The sequence below is a fragment of the Ostrea edulis genome, chromosome 4 (assembly GCF_947568905.1).
Source record: "Ostrea edulis chromosome 4, xbOstEdul1.1, whole genome shotgun sequence".
Lineage (NCBI taxonomy): Eukaryota > Metazoa > Mollusca > Bivalvia > Ostreida > Ostreidae > Ostrea > Ostrea edulis.
In genome coordinates, this window is record NC_079167.1 from 17,602,285 (window position 1) to 17,619,585 (window position 17,301).

The following is a 17,301-nucleotide window of genomic DNA, read 5'->3' on the forward strand; positions in this document are numbered from 1 at the left end:
GCCATATTAGCGATGATACAGGCGTGGACTGGTTTTAGCATACAGGTACAGGGACTGGATACTTGTGTTTAGAACATCCTCTCCTGCTCAATTATGTATAGACACAGCAAGTGAAAAGGAATGATGAATAATATGTTTGTAACAAATAAAAAAGAAGACCAATTTGAATAAACTATTGTGAATTGGCATAAAGTGATATTTCAAAACGGATATTTAAAATATGTCGACAATGAAAGGAAATGGCACAGCAAATTTTATTGTTGCCGATCCAAACGAATAGTATTATTTGCCCCCGTAATAAAAAGAAATGACAAAACACTGAATCATATATTATTAGTAAGTGTACTTGATATGGGTTATAGAGACGGAAATAAGAAATACACGTCGAGCTGAAGGAAACAATAACCATAAATACTGAGCAGCTTTTCATGAAAGTTTATCAGTATGAATGATTATCATTGTAATATCTATGCTGGATTTTTTTTAATATGTGTAAACGGAAAACGATCATCTTTCCCAATACATCAAACTTAGTACAAGGGTGGATGCAACTTAGGTTAGGGAAGGTATAACAGCAATTTGATGTATAGGATTATCCGTTGGTAATCGAGAGAGTCAAATATATACATCGTCACTAATACACTGCAAATGCATTGAATGAATATAAGCTATATTGAATGAATATCAGTTATATTGAATGAATATCAGCTATATTGAATGAATATCAGCTATATTGAATGAATATCAGTTATATTGAATACATTTCATTTATATTGAATGAATAAAAGCTTTATTACATGTACATAATTGGATAATTCCGAGCTTTCTGATTGGCTGAGATCCAACAAACAAGAAAACCCCCAGAACGTTATGTTTACCCCCGCATACCTTCGAGGTGAATGAAAAAATGAAAATAATGAACATACAGTGAGGAAGCAGTGTCATAAATCCTACAAAGATTACAAAATTAAGAACAATGCAAACATGGACCTCTGGACACACCAAAGGTGGGCTCAGGTGTTTAATAGGAGTAAGCATCCTCTGTTGGCCAGTCACATCCGCCGTGAGCTCCATCAGGTAAACGGAGAAATCCGTAGTCAAAAGTAGTATGTGAAGAACGGCCTAACAGTTGCTATGAAACACGTCAAACAACATTTGACACAATGACAGGTTGTATAAGCATAATAATGTTTTCTAACATTGGGAAAAAATATGGAATTTCCAAATTCATACCATTAGGTATTTTTTGATGTCAAATGAAAACTAGCATTTTCAATCACTTTCTACTAGATATTGCACTCTAGTTGCAAACAATGGTCCACAGGGTATCGTTTGGTTACGTCTAGTAACCGGCTTCGATGTTTTGAATAATCAAATCAAGTGATAAACTATATTCGTGTCGCTGATATTTTAGACTAGGTCTTGCACTAAAGCTGTAAACAAGGATGACCAACCAGGTATCGTTTCGTAGGCTTGAGTAGCATGGTTCGATATTGTAGATTATTTAATCATGTGATCAAACAATAGTCACATTTTCTTGATCAATACGACCCTCGGGCTCAGTGGATACTGTACTACTCAGGTAACTAAAGCATCGGATTGACCTAAATATTAATAACTGCATAATTAAGAAATAAATTTCATTTTGAAAATACATGAACGTAGGAACCGCGAAGCTTTATGCCGGCATATTTCACAAAGCGCATTCTTTTATATTTACAGTTTCGTTTCATTTCTGTCAGAATTTCCTAGTCGTTAAAATAGACATAATACTGGTATATTTATCAAGATCCATACGCGATATTGTGTACAACTGTAGCACACTCATGAGGAAATAGCTGACAAGAATATTATATATCGAGTGTACACCGATCGTCGACTGTCGACTTGTGTCTGTGCTTTTGATTGATTGATTGTATATTGTTTAACGTCCCTCTCGAGAATCTTTTACTCGTGTGGAGACGTCGCCATTGCCGGTGAAAGGCTGCAAAATTTATACCTATGCTCGGTGCCTACGGCCTTTGAGTAGGGAGGGATCTTTATCGTGCCACACCTGCTGTGACACGGGAACTCGGTCTTTGCGGTCTCATATGAAGGACCGCTCCATTTAGTCGCCTCTTACGACAAGCAAGGGGTACTGAGGACCTATTCCAACCCGGATCCCCACGGGAAGCCTGTGTCTTAGACTCTTTGTCGCTACTCATATCAAGTGTACGAAGAACCGACAACAATTGTGCCTTGGCATATAGACATACTTGTATACTTGTTAAGTGCTAACAATAAATGTATGAGGAGCCATCAGAAGTAGAATATTGGCTTGAGTCACGCTTGCTATTGATAACGGGTATGCGATGAATCTATAAGAATCTTAACGACCACAGGAACGGAACATCCATTCCGAACACAAAGCTATTCAAAAAAATTATTTCATTCTTCATTCCAAGTCATAATTTTAAAATCTAGTTGCTTTTAAGTTATTTAAAACTGTCGTAGATTTCCGGGAATACTATAAATTACGAAGCGTGGCTGTTTCATGTTGCAATAAAATTGATCATTTAAGGACATAGGTTACCCCCCCACCCCCACCCCCAATGTTATAGAATTTTGTAAAACTATTTGTAAATGTTAGACATTGCTAAAAACCCATATTTGCCACAATATTTTCTTATGAAAGCACCTTTAATTTTACATTATTATCAAATACTTACTTTTAAATTCGATGGAGAAGCATCTTTGCATGCTTTTGTTGTTTCAAAGTGACGTTGTCCCCTCACAAAGTCTTACTATTATTTTGAAACAAGAGCAAATATGACCTTGATCTTGATTAATGACCTTGACCCTTCAGTTCACTAATTATGAAGCTTTTACTTTGTATTAGAAAAAGTAATCAATATGCCTGAAGTTAAAGTCAAAATAGAGCCGGACAAACCAAAATAAATAAAAGAAATACCCCACTAATGTGTAAGAAGACAGTAAATTGAGCCTTAATCAGGTTGGTTATAAACGGAATATAGTGAGGTCAGAAAGGTGACAACGGCAATAAATGTAGACCTCTATCCTCCCCCCACCACAAACGTACGCTGAGAAATGTACATTAAGGTCGTATTGATTTCTAACAGTCAATAAACATTAAACCGTTTGTACTTCCTTCTATCCTTCTAGAATATAAGTGCTGGTTACAATGGCAGAGTTTTAAAAATGCCATATTGCCGTTGTTATATGAGTCGGTAGAATTCAAGGCCTACAGACGAATCAACAAATAAAGCGAAAAAAGATTTAGACCATACACATTTCTTTTGATATCCCACGTTATAGCAGTGATTGTGTTAATTTTTCATGCATCGTGATAACTATTTAAAAATAAAGCAATAAATTTATATGTCTCTGGGGCATCTTCAGTACTAAACTCCAATTAATTTTTATAAATGAAATATTCCAATAATATTTCCTTGAAATGCATAATGTTGTGTATTTCCCTGTAAGGACAACTCATAAAATCCCTGTGGAGACTCATTTTATCAATGAATTAAAGATAATGGGGGACGCGTATCGTGTTCTAATCAGAACAGATTCCCGGTATTTACACGTTTTCTAGAATCAAAACATGAAGGTTTGGGAAGAGAAGTGGATGTAGACGACGCCTGTCTACTTCTCATAGCGTGGTCCCCACCCCTGCCACGCGAGCGTAAGGGACCATAATAGGCTTTTGTAGCATTTTCAATAACCAGGAGCTTATTTTACCTTTAGATAAACTATATTTTCTAATTTCTATTAATTATTCGAGTTTATAATAAATGAAGACCGAATATATAACTTGTAACGAATACCAAAAGCGAGATTGACTGGCTATGTCAACAAACGAAATCATTTGAAGCTGCAAGTTTTCAGGTCGTATGGGTCTTTAATGAATATTTGAAGGTATGTTTGGATACAAATGTAGTAGGAAAATGTTACTATTTTTTTTATATTAAATTCATGAGACGACAACACAAGGATAAAACGATATGAGGCCTCATCCGTGCGCATTTCTTATTGTGCGCCGTAAATTGAAGGTTTTTGTTGTTGTTGTTTTTTTGTTTTTTTATTTTATAAAGGATAGATATGTAGATCTCTAATCTGTTCCAATATTTTTTCACAGAGTTACAGTTCTGCAGCTAGATCTAGGTGTGACATAGATTTGAATGAATAAAATAATGTAAGATGTAGAGTCAGGGAACAACTAGTCCTTGTATACGTATATATTTGAGAGAGTACAATAAAGTCACTCCAATCCTAGACCGAAATCAAACAACAATGAAAATTGTAATACAATACTTATTTTATCTTATTGCAACAAAATATCTTCAAAAGGACATGTTCGTATAAATTTCGTGTGATGTACCGTATAAATTTCCAGCTAAACGGAGGAAATTGGTAAAGTCGACGGTGTGACGTAATCAGATATTGTGTAAGTGTAACTCGATGCCCTAATTCCTATGTCAGAGTACCCTTACATCTTCACTCAGTCGGATATCACGTGTCTATTGCCGTTAGTAATGCTGTCTAAATCATTATGGCTAATTCATCTTCAATCTTCATTCCGGTATCAAAATCGCACACCGTCATCAACAGCCTCAGAAAATGTAATGTAACCAATATATATATATATATATATATATATTACACACACACACTCAATAACACCCTACTTTCTTAAAGTGACGGATCTTAAAAGCATACAAGGCCAAAAAAGAAATTTATGAAAGAACTGAAAAGGCCAGTGTCGTGGCCTTTTCGCTGCATATATATATATATATATATATATATGCATGTATATATGCATGTATATATAATTTGATATGATATGAAATAATAAAATACCGCCGTTGACTTTAACTTTTGAGACTTCTTGCAGTTCCTGCTGACTGGAACATTGCAGACTAATCCGCTTGTGTGTTGAACCTAGCGGGATAACCGCATTCTAGACACGTTTGATCAGATGACGACAAGCTTGACAGGGGACCTTAGTTCTGCAGATAAACGGATTAATTCCATGAACACCAATAATGGCCTTATTATACTCAATTTATATTCCTTACGTGGTCATTTCAGAACCTTCCCATGAACCTTAGCTTCTGAAGTAAAAAAAAAAGTTTATCTTGAAATCGTTCATAAGACACACGTAAATGCTTGTCTGGACCAACTGTATCTCTCCTACTCCTTGTCGTAATTCTAAAGAATACCGCATTGGTTATATATATGTGTGTGTGTGTGTGTGTGTGTGTGTATGTATGTATATAGATAATAGTTACTTTTCGCAATGATCGGTAAAAGTATAGGTAAAAAATAAAAAAGCTTTACTAAACGTCTTCGTGTTTCATATATATATATATATATATATATATATATATATATATATATATATATATATACATGTATCATGCATAACAGTAAAATCTAAATAGTCATCGCAATAGTGTTTTATATAGTATACAGACTGGCAAACATGCAGGTGTGACCCAAATAAAAATGTAGATAGTGTGTTTTTGTTGTTGTTTTCCCTTTATCAATGAAAACAATGAATTTGTCGTGTCATAGTTTTTGTTTTGCCTCAAAAAAAAAAAAAGGTTTAACACAATGATTGTCGTGATTTTAGATCCAGTTTTGAACGAAGATACTTTCCGCAAAATAGGCGTTGCACGTATCATATTAATTTCCCTACAGGTGTTGCGGAAAAGATCGATAAAATTAATAAAGCCAATTGGAACTTACGTCTTGATTCAAACATTTTTGAGAATAAGTTTAAAAGACGTGTATTGACAAGAATTAGCCAAAAATAATTGAGTTTAAATCAAGCCATAAGCGATTTATGTTTTTTGGCGTTAAAATAGAGGGATAATCCCGAATTTCAGAAAAACTGCCTCGTGAAACAAAATAAATTTAGCCTGAACATATTATTCGAGCTTTTCACTAAAAACTGTTGCTTTGGAATTTTGTTTCACGGGGACATTTGTTTTGTTGTAAATTTCGAAAAGATATCCAACTTCACCTGTACGTTAATTTTCCATCAGAATTTATGGTACACTGTGTGGTTCAGTGGGTTGGGTCGTCAACTTTAAAATGTGAAGATGTTTTCTTTTTTAAAACGGCTGGATTCTTTGAGACTTTGAGAAATATATATTTGATATTTTGAGAGATATCTCTTAAAGTTGAAGAGAAACATGTATATCTTTAAGTTAAAGAAATATTTCTTTACTGATGCAAAAAGAGACATCTCTTTCAGAAAATGTAATAGCGATACCTCTTGAAATTAAAGACATGGCATTAATAAATTGACTACAGTAGTTACCCCCGTCGGTGACCTTCGCCTTTTACGTAATAAGTGCACTTGATCAAAATGGCTGAACATATAGATGAGGTTGTCTTAGTAGACCTAGAAGATTTTTTTGACAATGTAAATACAAAAGTAGTATATATATATATATATATATATATATATATATATATATATATATATATACAAGATGTTTGTACTCCTCATTCATACATGTGTGCAAATCGAAAGCCGAAAATGCCTGCATCTTTTCACTTCCAATTTCTGCCATGAAACACAATTTTGGCGCGCTTTCGCCTTGGGGAGCATTTTAAGTGCATTTAAGAATAATTTTTAAAATCAAGAGATACGTCTCTTTGAGTTAGAGAGATATCTCTCTTGAACTCGGAAAGAGATATCTTTTCTGTTTTAAGAAAGGTGAATATAACAAACAGTGATCAATCTCATAATTCTATAAGCAATACAAAATAGAGAGTTGGGAAAACACGGACCCCTGGATATACCAGAGGTGGGATCAGGTGCCTGGGAGGAGTATACATCCCCTGTCGACCGGTCACACCCGCCGTGAGCCCTATATCTTGATCAGGTAAATGGAGTTATCCCTAGTCAAAATCAGTGCGCCAAGAACGGCTTAACAATCGATATGAAACAAGTCAGACAGTATTTGACCCATTGATAGGTTGTATTGGCAAACTACATCGTTATAACGACCATAGAATTTGTGAAATGCTGACTTTAAACAATACTGTTGAAACCCCTGCACAATGAACTTGATTGTCACTAGCCTGCCTTGATTTAACAAGAGTACCGCAAACGGTACATAATACGCCCGTGAAATGCTTACATAGGGTGTTTTTCTTGTGCTATAATTTGTATAACTTTGCTTCAGGTAGTATCAGCCATCATGAGGCTGTGACAAACTTTCATATGAACAAAGGGTCTTAGCTTAAAAATCGAGATTTCCTCAAAATGGACCAAGTTCAACAACCTGTAATTTTTTCAAAATGGAAGAAAATCAAACTCCTTCCCCAGATGCACATCTTCAATACCCATACAAACACTCCACAAAATAAGATGGTCCTCACTTGAAAACTGTGGGAGGAGTTGGGCGGACAAATTATGTACCCTCTATAGAATATTAATTTCCAAATAGACTAAGTTCAACAACCTGTAATTTTCTCAAAAATTGTAGAAAATCACAATCCATCCCACATGCACATCTTCAGCACCTATACAAACACTTTACAAAACAAGATGGTCCTCACTTGAAAACTGTGGGAGGAGTTGAGCGGACAAATTATGTACCCTCCATAGAATATTAATTGCCAAACAGACTAAGTTCAACAACCTGTAATTTTCTCAAAAATTGTAGAAAATCAAAATCCATCTCACATGCACATCTTCAGCACCTATACAAACACTCCACAAAATAAGATGGTCCTCACTTGAAAACTGCGGGAGGAGTTGAGCGGACAAATTATGTACCCTCCATATAATATTAATTTCCAAATAGACCAAGTTCAACAACTTGTAATTTTCTAAAAAATTGTAGAAAATCAAAATCCAGCCCACATGTACATCTTCAATACCCATACAAACACTCCACAAAATAAGAAGGCTCTCACTTGAAAACTGTGGGAGGAGTAGGGCGGACAAATTATGTATCCTCCATATAATAATTATTTCCAAATAAAGGGGCAAAACTCCTGGAAAAAAGTCGAAATGGATCAAAATTGCAGTATGATCTAGAGTGACCCACAAAGAAGCTACACAGCAAGTTTCAGCATGATATGTGAAAGGGAAATGAAATTATAAAGAGAAAACCCCGAACGGACGGACGGATGGACAGACGGACGGACGGACGTACAAACATTGCTGTACCATAATACGTCCCGTCTAAAGACGGGCGTATAAAAACTGATCATATGCAGAACAAGCTCTTGCGTATCGAATCAGTTAAGAGATATAAACACCATATGCAGCTGACGATATAATATTTCTTCATAGATATGGGAAGTTCATGATGGAGAAGCTGAAAGCATTCAATAAAATATTTAAGTATGAAGCAGAAGTGGACGATAATATATTTCATTTAAAATCCTATAAAGATATCTTTTAAAGTGAAAGAGATATCTCTTGACTCTTTATCTTAAAAAGATATCTCTCTAAGTGAAAGAGGTATCTCTTTTAAAAGTGAAAGAGATATCTCTTAACTTTTTATCTTAGAGAGATATCTCTCAAAGTTAAAGAGATATCTCTCAAAGTTAAAGAGAAAACTCTTTTTCCAATAAATAGTAAAACGGCTTGCCATTAAGAAATAAATTTCAAGCACGTTAGCACTTCATGAGAAGCATACCGACATGAAGCGTTGCAGTTCATACTCTTTTATATTCTAAAATATTTACTCGTTTTGAACAGCCAGGATGAAAGATTTTACAGAGCTTGATTAGACATGAATTTTAGCGACCTAATGGTGGTTTTGTAACGTTGCTTTTCGTAGTGGTCTAATCTCACGGCAAGGATGCAATACAAAGAGAAAGTACATTCATGGAAGACAGGAAATTGTCATTAGGTAGCTCTGGGGGAAGTCTTGATAAAAACGCCGACGCTTAGTTTGACATCCGCACACCAAAAGCTTTGGTTCTAAGGAATTCTTAAGACTTAAAAGAAGCCATGCATCAAGCTTGCATGCAACTACGAATTAATTCTACGAGCCATCACCGAATGTCTACATTGTCATCATGCTATTTTGTACATAAATTGTTAAATCTAGAATTAAATATCTCTATTATATACTTTGATAGGGCTTTTGTCAGTAAATCAAACGTATTAATGTTTGTAGCAATAAAATACTGCATGTATTTATATAAAAAAAATTATTCCCTGTTGCAGTACCATACATGTATATCCATAATGATAGAGATAGGGAGAAAGACGATTTCTGATTGGTCTATAGATCACGCGTTTTTTGATTGGTCTATAGATCACGCGTTTTGTGCACTGTAGAGTTTGTGCTTTCGTGCTGATAATTCTGCGTTAGGGAAGATGCTAGTGATACATGTATTTGTATATCTGTTCCAAGCTAAAGTCACAGAGACCGTACCTCAGAGGGACATCCCAGAATTAACTAACTATCCTCCTCCTCATCATCATCAACATCCTGAGACTCTGCATTGAACAATCTGACAAGTTCTAATACATCACTACAAACTGTCAAATTGTTCTCTCGAGTTGTTCATTGGTTGGTAATCCGTTACATGGAATTAAAGCTCTTTAGAAAAAATTTCATTTTTTGTTTAAAATGTTTTCGACATGATGATATACCTAGATAACGACTACTTATATTTTAAATGAAATGTTATGATCAATTCAATAAAATCACCACAACAAAGCTTGACATACCTACTACAATTGTCAAAGTATTTTCCCATTTTATGTTTATAGATTTAACGAAATCTGAAAAGGTACTTAAAATCCATGTGCATTGTAAGAGATGACCACTTCGATAAATTTGATGGATTTATTACTGGAATTCCAGTTCGAGGGAACGGATTGCCAATCCAAGATGGTTCAGATTAACCCATTCGAAATTTCGAGTTCTGTCCGTATGATTAATATGCTTTGAAATTTACTGCGTTGCTCCTTGTGAACGATTTTCGCTTAAAATTCGTTTCTGGTTTTCTTTCTTTTTTTAACAGATGTATAATAGGATTACTAAGTAGTGGGCCACGATCGTCACCCGATAATCAGAATTTTGAAATAAGTTCATAATCGTTCTTGAGAAGTTGCTATTTGATATAAATACGGTTTCTAGTATAATTTGGTTCCATCACTTTGTTCGATTGCTACGTCAGCAGAAGGGATTGTAGTTCTCGACTTTCGTCCTGTGAGAAAAAATGCGATATGACTGATGTAAAAAAAATATTCATTATCGTTCTTTTTTATTTTAAGAATTATAATATCTATAGAAATTTTTATAATATGATGATGTCCAGTATCCAAACGACTTCTTACTTTTCCTGGGTGCATTCTCCAATGGCTATCAAATCACTAGTGCAGAGGAAACGGTGATGCGGCATACTATCCTACGCACAATTCTTGCCCAGTATACATACAATTAACTTTGGATGGTTGGACAAAGAATGTGTTACTATTTTACGTTTTATGGTCTTATTTTGGACGGATTGAAAATAAAACACATTTGTTAGATACGCAGTACAATTTACAATAAAATTGTAATTGGGTGTGTAAAATTGACGTCTATTTCTTCGATTTTATGCATGTGGGCTTCAGAAATATTAAGTGTTGTCTTCTTCTATTCATCAGATAAAATAAAACTGAATTTAATGGAACCAATCAACAGTTAGAAAGAGCCTGGATTACTTTCGATAGAGTCTAATTCAGCGATTGATCCATGTTGTTGTTGTATCGTATCAAAGAAAATGGCTATTTCCGGTGGATTGCGTGATGACATACATCGAGCTGCATACCGCGCATTGAAAGTGTCATTAGCGAATAAAAACAATTACAGCGTTCAAATAAAACATCTTTTTATCTTAGTGACATACTACTAATCGGGAGCTTTATTAGCATTTAACGGAAAAGCGTGCTGCACTGTAAGGCACGGTCTACCACAACGACGCCCTAAGAATTGTGAAATTTCCCGTATGGAACAATAATGTTTTTATTTACAAAGACCAACTGCTCAATATTATCACTTAACAACAGAGATGTACATGAAGTGGTTTTTTTTCTTTTACGTCTTCGAGAATTTTTCACTCATATTGAGACGTCACCAGCTGTAGGTGAAGTACCTCAAATTTAGACCTATGCTTAGCGCTCATGGCCGTAGCAGTGAGGATTCTTTAACATGCCAACACCTGCCGCGACACGGGACCTCTGTTTTTAAGGTCATATCCGAAAGACCCGTCATTCTCACTTTTTGATGCCGAGCGTTTGACGAAGGAGCACTCACTACTTATGTTTACGTCTTACACAGGGCTCGAACTCACGACCTCCCACTTACAAAGCGAACGCTTTACCATTGTGCTACCGCGACCTGTTTGAACATGTAATGACTTGCTTGTTCGTTCTGTAGTGTACATAAATAGAACGTTAACTTACATCCACATGCCTTTGTGATGAACATACATTTAAATTTTCAAACATCGATCCAAAAGTAAATTGTTAATTCCCAAATTGATACGATTGGTTATTATATTTCGGCAGCCCAATGAAAGCCCGCCTTTCTAATCAGTTTCAACTAGGTCTCGCACTCTAGCTGTAAACTAAGATAAACTATTGTAGACGGTTACGATTTTGATGTTTAGAATTATCCAATCATATAATAAAACTTTTATTGACTTTTTCTCAGTTGATAAATAAAGAAGTAGTCTGTTGGAATTCCCTTAGGCACGAATTATGCCCATTTATTAGCTGGCCTGTTTTTATATTACGAGACAGAATTCATTCAAAAACTTCTACATGAGAAGAAAGAAATACCGGGGTATCTTGCTGTGATCTTCGACTTGACATTTAGATATATCGACGACGTTTTATACATTTATGATAATTATTTCCATTCATATGTCGTATAGATATACCCCAGTGAACTCAAAATACAGGACATCACAAAGTCTTCCACATCTGTTTCATACTTATATATTTTATTGAACATATAGATGTCAACGGCAAACTAGCAACTCAACTTTATGACAAACGGGATTACTTCAGCTCCTCGTCGATATACATGTAGCAATATTCCACTATCACCTATATGTGGTGTTTATGTCTCTCAACTGTTTCGATACGCAAGAGCTTGTTCTGCGTATAGTCAGTTTTTAAATCGAGGCAAGCTACTGACAAATAAGTTGATGTGACGGGGGTTTCAACAGTCTTGTTTAATGTCAGCATTTCACAAATTTTATGGTCGTTATACCAATACAACCTGTCATTGGGTAAATGCTGTCTGACATGTTTCTTACTAACTGAGGCCGTTTTGCACACTGATTTTGACTACGGATTATCCCGTTTAACCGATCTAGATATACGACTCACGGCGGGTGTGACTGGTCGACAGTGGATGTTTGCTCCTCTTGAGCACTTGGTCACACTCTGGCATGTGCAGGGGTCCGTGTATTTTGTATCCTTGATAGGAGTTATGAGATCGATCACTGTTCGTTATCTTCACCTCGCCCTCCCAGCTCAGTGAATTTTGTACTTCTCAGGTAGCTACCGGATCAGATTGACTGAAAAATGTATTTAAAAAAAGAAAAGAAGATAAATAAAATAATATTTAAAAAATGAAAAAAAAAATGTATATTTTCGCTTTTAACCTAAATTCTACTCGGTATCTTACACAACGATCTCGATTTACATGTAGAATTACTTTTGCTTTCGGTCCCGTGGGGATCCGGGTTAGAATTGGTCCTCGATACCCCTTGCTTGTCGTAAGAGGTGACTAAATGGGATGGTCCTTTGGATGAGACCGGAAAAACCGAGGTCCATGTCACAGCAGGTGTAGCACTCTAAAGATCCCGCCCTACTTAAAGGTCGTAAGCGCCGAGCATAGGCCTAAATATCGCAGCCCATCACCGGCAATGGTGAGTGAGAAATTCTCGAGAGGGACGTTAAACAATATACAATCAATCAATCAATGGTTAAATATAAAAGTTGAAAGGCATGGAAGGTTAAACATCAAGTCTCTTGTGTACAAGATTTTGAGAGTCCTTGCTATGTCATTTCATATAATCTGAGGTTCTTTGGGTTTCAGGGTTGAATATAAAATGTCAAGGCCATGGAAGGTGTATTTGGTATCCAAACTAATTCACTTGCACCGAAGCATTCATGCAAAAGAAATTGAATTCTACCATAGTTCAAATTAGGGAATATACTGTAATTTGAATTTGGGATGTCCTGCTTTGTGGAGCTCAAAACAATTATCTTGTATTGTGGAACCTTTCTTTGGTCAGACAGAGCAATGTTACAATATGTAGGAAATGGGTCATGTAGGCGTCGTGTCCCTGTCCTCGTCACTGATTTAGACTGAATCAAAAGAATCAAATTAGTAAAACTCTTCATTAGTCAGAAACGATGAAAAAAAGTAATCACATTAGGTTTCAAAATACACTTTGTATACTCAGTAATAATTCTACTGATTGGGGTTTAGAAGACAAAAAAATGTAATAAATAGATAATTAGGTATATAATATCAATCCAACTAAATTTTGGCATAATACAGTGCGCAAAAAAAAAATCCCCATGAAAGTCATTTTTGTTTGATCGGGCATCAAGTGAAAAATAATACTTTTCCCAAAACCAGTATGAAAAAGGCATAAAATGTCTCCTCTTTCCAAAAACACTTCTATGACATCATGGTGATTTTTTTTTTCACATCAAATTTAATTCCTAATTAGATTTTCGCCCTCTCGAGTACGTGTAGCTCACCCATGCCTATTCCAATGAAGTGAAAGTTTTTTTTAATTGCATTGATCTGAGCAGAGTTTCTCTATTTTCTGACATTTTAATTTGTTTTATATTTCAAAACAATATTCACACGAATATAAATGTTCTAATGTGAAAATGTTCAAACTTTTAAGTCCGTACTACATGTACATTTTTAGTGTTATTCGCACGTGTCAGTCATACAAATCTCTTTGTGATGTGTCCTCTGGGAGGGATCTCTATAAGATGATGCCTCGACGGGAGAGTTTGGCGGTGTGTAGGCTGTGTTAGTTACCTTTTGTTACGATTCAGTCAGGGGCTGTTGAGATCAGTGCTCGAACCCACGATCTCTTCTTACGAAGCACGCGCTCTGCCACTGATTGATTATTTGTTTTACGTCCTGTCGAGAATTTTTCACTTATATTGAGATGTCACCAGCTGTAGGTGAAGTACCACAAATATCTAAACCTATGCTTAGCGCTCAGGGCCGTAGCAGTGAGAGTTCTTTAACGTGCCAACGCCTGCCGCGACATGAAACCTCCGTTTTTAAGGTCATATCCGAAAGACCCGTGACATGCGTGATTCTAACTTCTAAATGCCGAGCTTTTGGCGAAGGATCACTCACTACCTATGTTAACGTCTTAGGTTTGTCTCAGCCATGTCACGAGCGGGGCTCACTCTCTCACGACTTCCCGGTTACGAAGCGAGCGCTTTGCCACTGAGCTATTATGACTGTCCTTAACGTGTGAATATGATACTATATGTTTTATTCTATGTTACTAAATTAGGAGACTGGTATTTGTTCAAACTATTATCTGACACTACGAAATATATGAAGAAGAAAAAATCATTTCAAATTACTAGAGGCTATATTTGCTCAAGGTCTGTATATCATAACTTCCCCTAAATTGGCACTGTCCAATCTTTTAGCTCACATGAGCTGACCGCCCAGTGAGCTATTCTGATCACGTTTTGTCCGGCGTCAGTCCGTCCGTAAACTTTTAACATTTTTTACTTCTTCTCCAGAACCACAGGGCTAATTTCATCTAAACTTGCCACAAAGGATGCTCCGGTAAAGAGGATTCAATTTTGTTCAGATTAACTGCCACGCCCTTTTTGAAAAGGCGATACTCTAGAACTAGTAAAAATTTTGTGGTATCGTTTAAAAAATCTTCTCAAGAACCACTGGGCGAATTTCAGAAATCATCCTTGGGTAAAGGGGATTCAAGTTTGTACAGAACTTGAAGGGTCATGGTTCTTCCAAAGGGGAGGTAATCAAGAAAAGACAAAACTACACCAGATAAGTTGAAATCTATATACATGCTTTCTTACATAGTGTAGATTCAAGTTTGTTCGAATCATGGCCTCCAGGGGTTGGGTGAGACCTCAATAGGGGATCAAAGTTTTCCATGGTGATATATGTATTTATTAAAGGTTCTAATAACATGTGTTCGTGTTTATTTATACCTGTCATCTATTGGGTAGTCTAATTGTCACCTTGTCAGGTGACATCTAAATGTTCATTACACGGATTTTAACTGACCACCGTCAGTGAGTAGAATTTTGAAAACATTCGAAGGCTCTTTTTAGTGCAGATAACTTATGCCCCACCCACCCGCCGTTGCCTAACTCAAGTACTTTGATTTATCATTGAAAATTGTTTTATTCTGTAGAAAGGAAGACAATACTGTGTGAAGAATTGTTTATGTATATCAGTGTTTTTGAAATAAGTAAACTGCACGTTCAGAGCGCTTCATATCCTAAACTACGTGTTTGTGTTTATTTTATAAATTATTTATGTTCGTTTGAGTAGAACGGATAAGAACATAAATAGGTGATATATAGGATAAATCTTCTTCTCAAGAACAATAAGCCATTGTTAAACATATCAATATACAAGCATTACCAGGTTGTGCAGATTCAAATTGTGGTCCCTGGGGGTACGGAGAGGCCGCAATAGGGGATCAAAGTTTTACATAGGAATATATAGGAAATATTTCTAAAAATCTTACAGCAGGGCCACGAATACTCATATTAATATGCAAGCATCCCCAGGTAGTGCCGTTTGATATTTATTCAAATCATATCTCCGGGGGTTAGGATGGGGCCACAATAGGGGATCAAAGTTTTAAAAGTAGATATACAGGATAAATCTTTTTAAAAATTCTTCTCAAGAACAACAGCGTGATGATTACTTATATCAATATGCAAGATTTCCCAGGTAGTAGATTTAAAATTGTTCAAACTGTGGTCCCTGGGGAAACGGTGAACCACAGTAGGGGATCAAAGTTTGACTTGGGGATATATAGGAAAAATCTTCGTTTTAATAACAACAGGGCCATGAATATTCATATTAATATGCAAGCATCCCCAGGTAGTGCAGATTGAAATATGTTCAAATTACGAACATCACGGGTAGGATGGGGCCACAATAGGGGATCAAAGTTTGATATTGGAATATATAAGGAAACGTCTTTGAAAATTTCGAACCATGATTTTTTATCAGGTGAGACTGTATCATGGTTATATTGTGACTCAATGTGGCTAGGTTGGGGACACAACATGGGGTCAAAATTTCTCATGGGGATAAAGATTGCAAAAAATCTTTTAAAATCACAATATTTTAACAATAGCAGGGGCAAGGGGACACATGTGAGCGATGTGGCCCATGGAGCTCTTGTTTAATCATGCTATTTTCCTTAAATTGTGAATCTAGGTTGTCGTTTTGGTGTATAGCTGTATTTTATTTACGTGTGTACATGTTCATTAAATTTTTCGGTACCGGTAGACCCGGTAAGGGTGTGGCTACTATTGGGATTGAAAGTTTTAATAAAAGACTGTATTGGGGAAGTCGACAAAAATTCGCTTAAGAACTACTAGAGTGCGATTTGAAAAATTGGTGCTCAAGCATCCTCATGTTATCTCTACGTGACGTCACTCGAGCGTTGTGGATCATGGGTCTCTTGTTTGGTAAATATTTTGCATCATTTCTCTAAATCGTTTGATGTATTTTTAAGATTAAAACAATTTAGCATTAAAACTGCGTAGCGTGACAGCGCGTTGCTTGTCGGCGCAAAGGCGAGTTTTGTAAAGTTGTTTTAGAGTAATAACGTGTTGCTTGTTGGTTGGACGGCGTGTTGTGACTAACGCTCTGTCACGCTTTTGCAAATGGCCCTATCAGGACACCATACAAAATACATTGTATATATACATATATATAGTACATATTTTCCTTATATAACCCCCAGTTCACGCATAGAGGCCGCCTCTCCTACGATCAAAACGTGGCAAATCGCGAGAGAAACATGGTGAAGTCTTCATAAACGCAGTATGATCGAGGTGGGATCTTCATGATTGGCGAGTTCTTCATTCTTGCCATGCTTATTTTGAACATGTTCAAAACAAGCGTAGTGTGGCAAACAAGAAGCGGGAAAATATTAAAAAGAGGAGGTAGAAACCCTATCATTGTACAAGCAGCGAAGGAAGCTTTCTGGTCGTAATAAAAGCGCAATTGGGAACTTATTCGAACCATTTTAGTTACACTT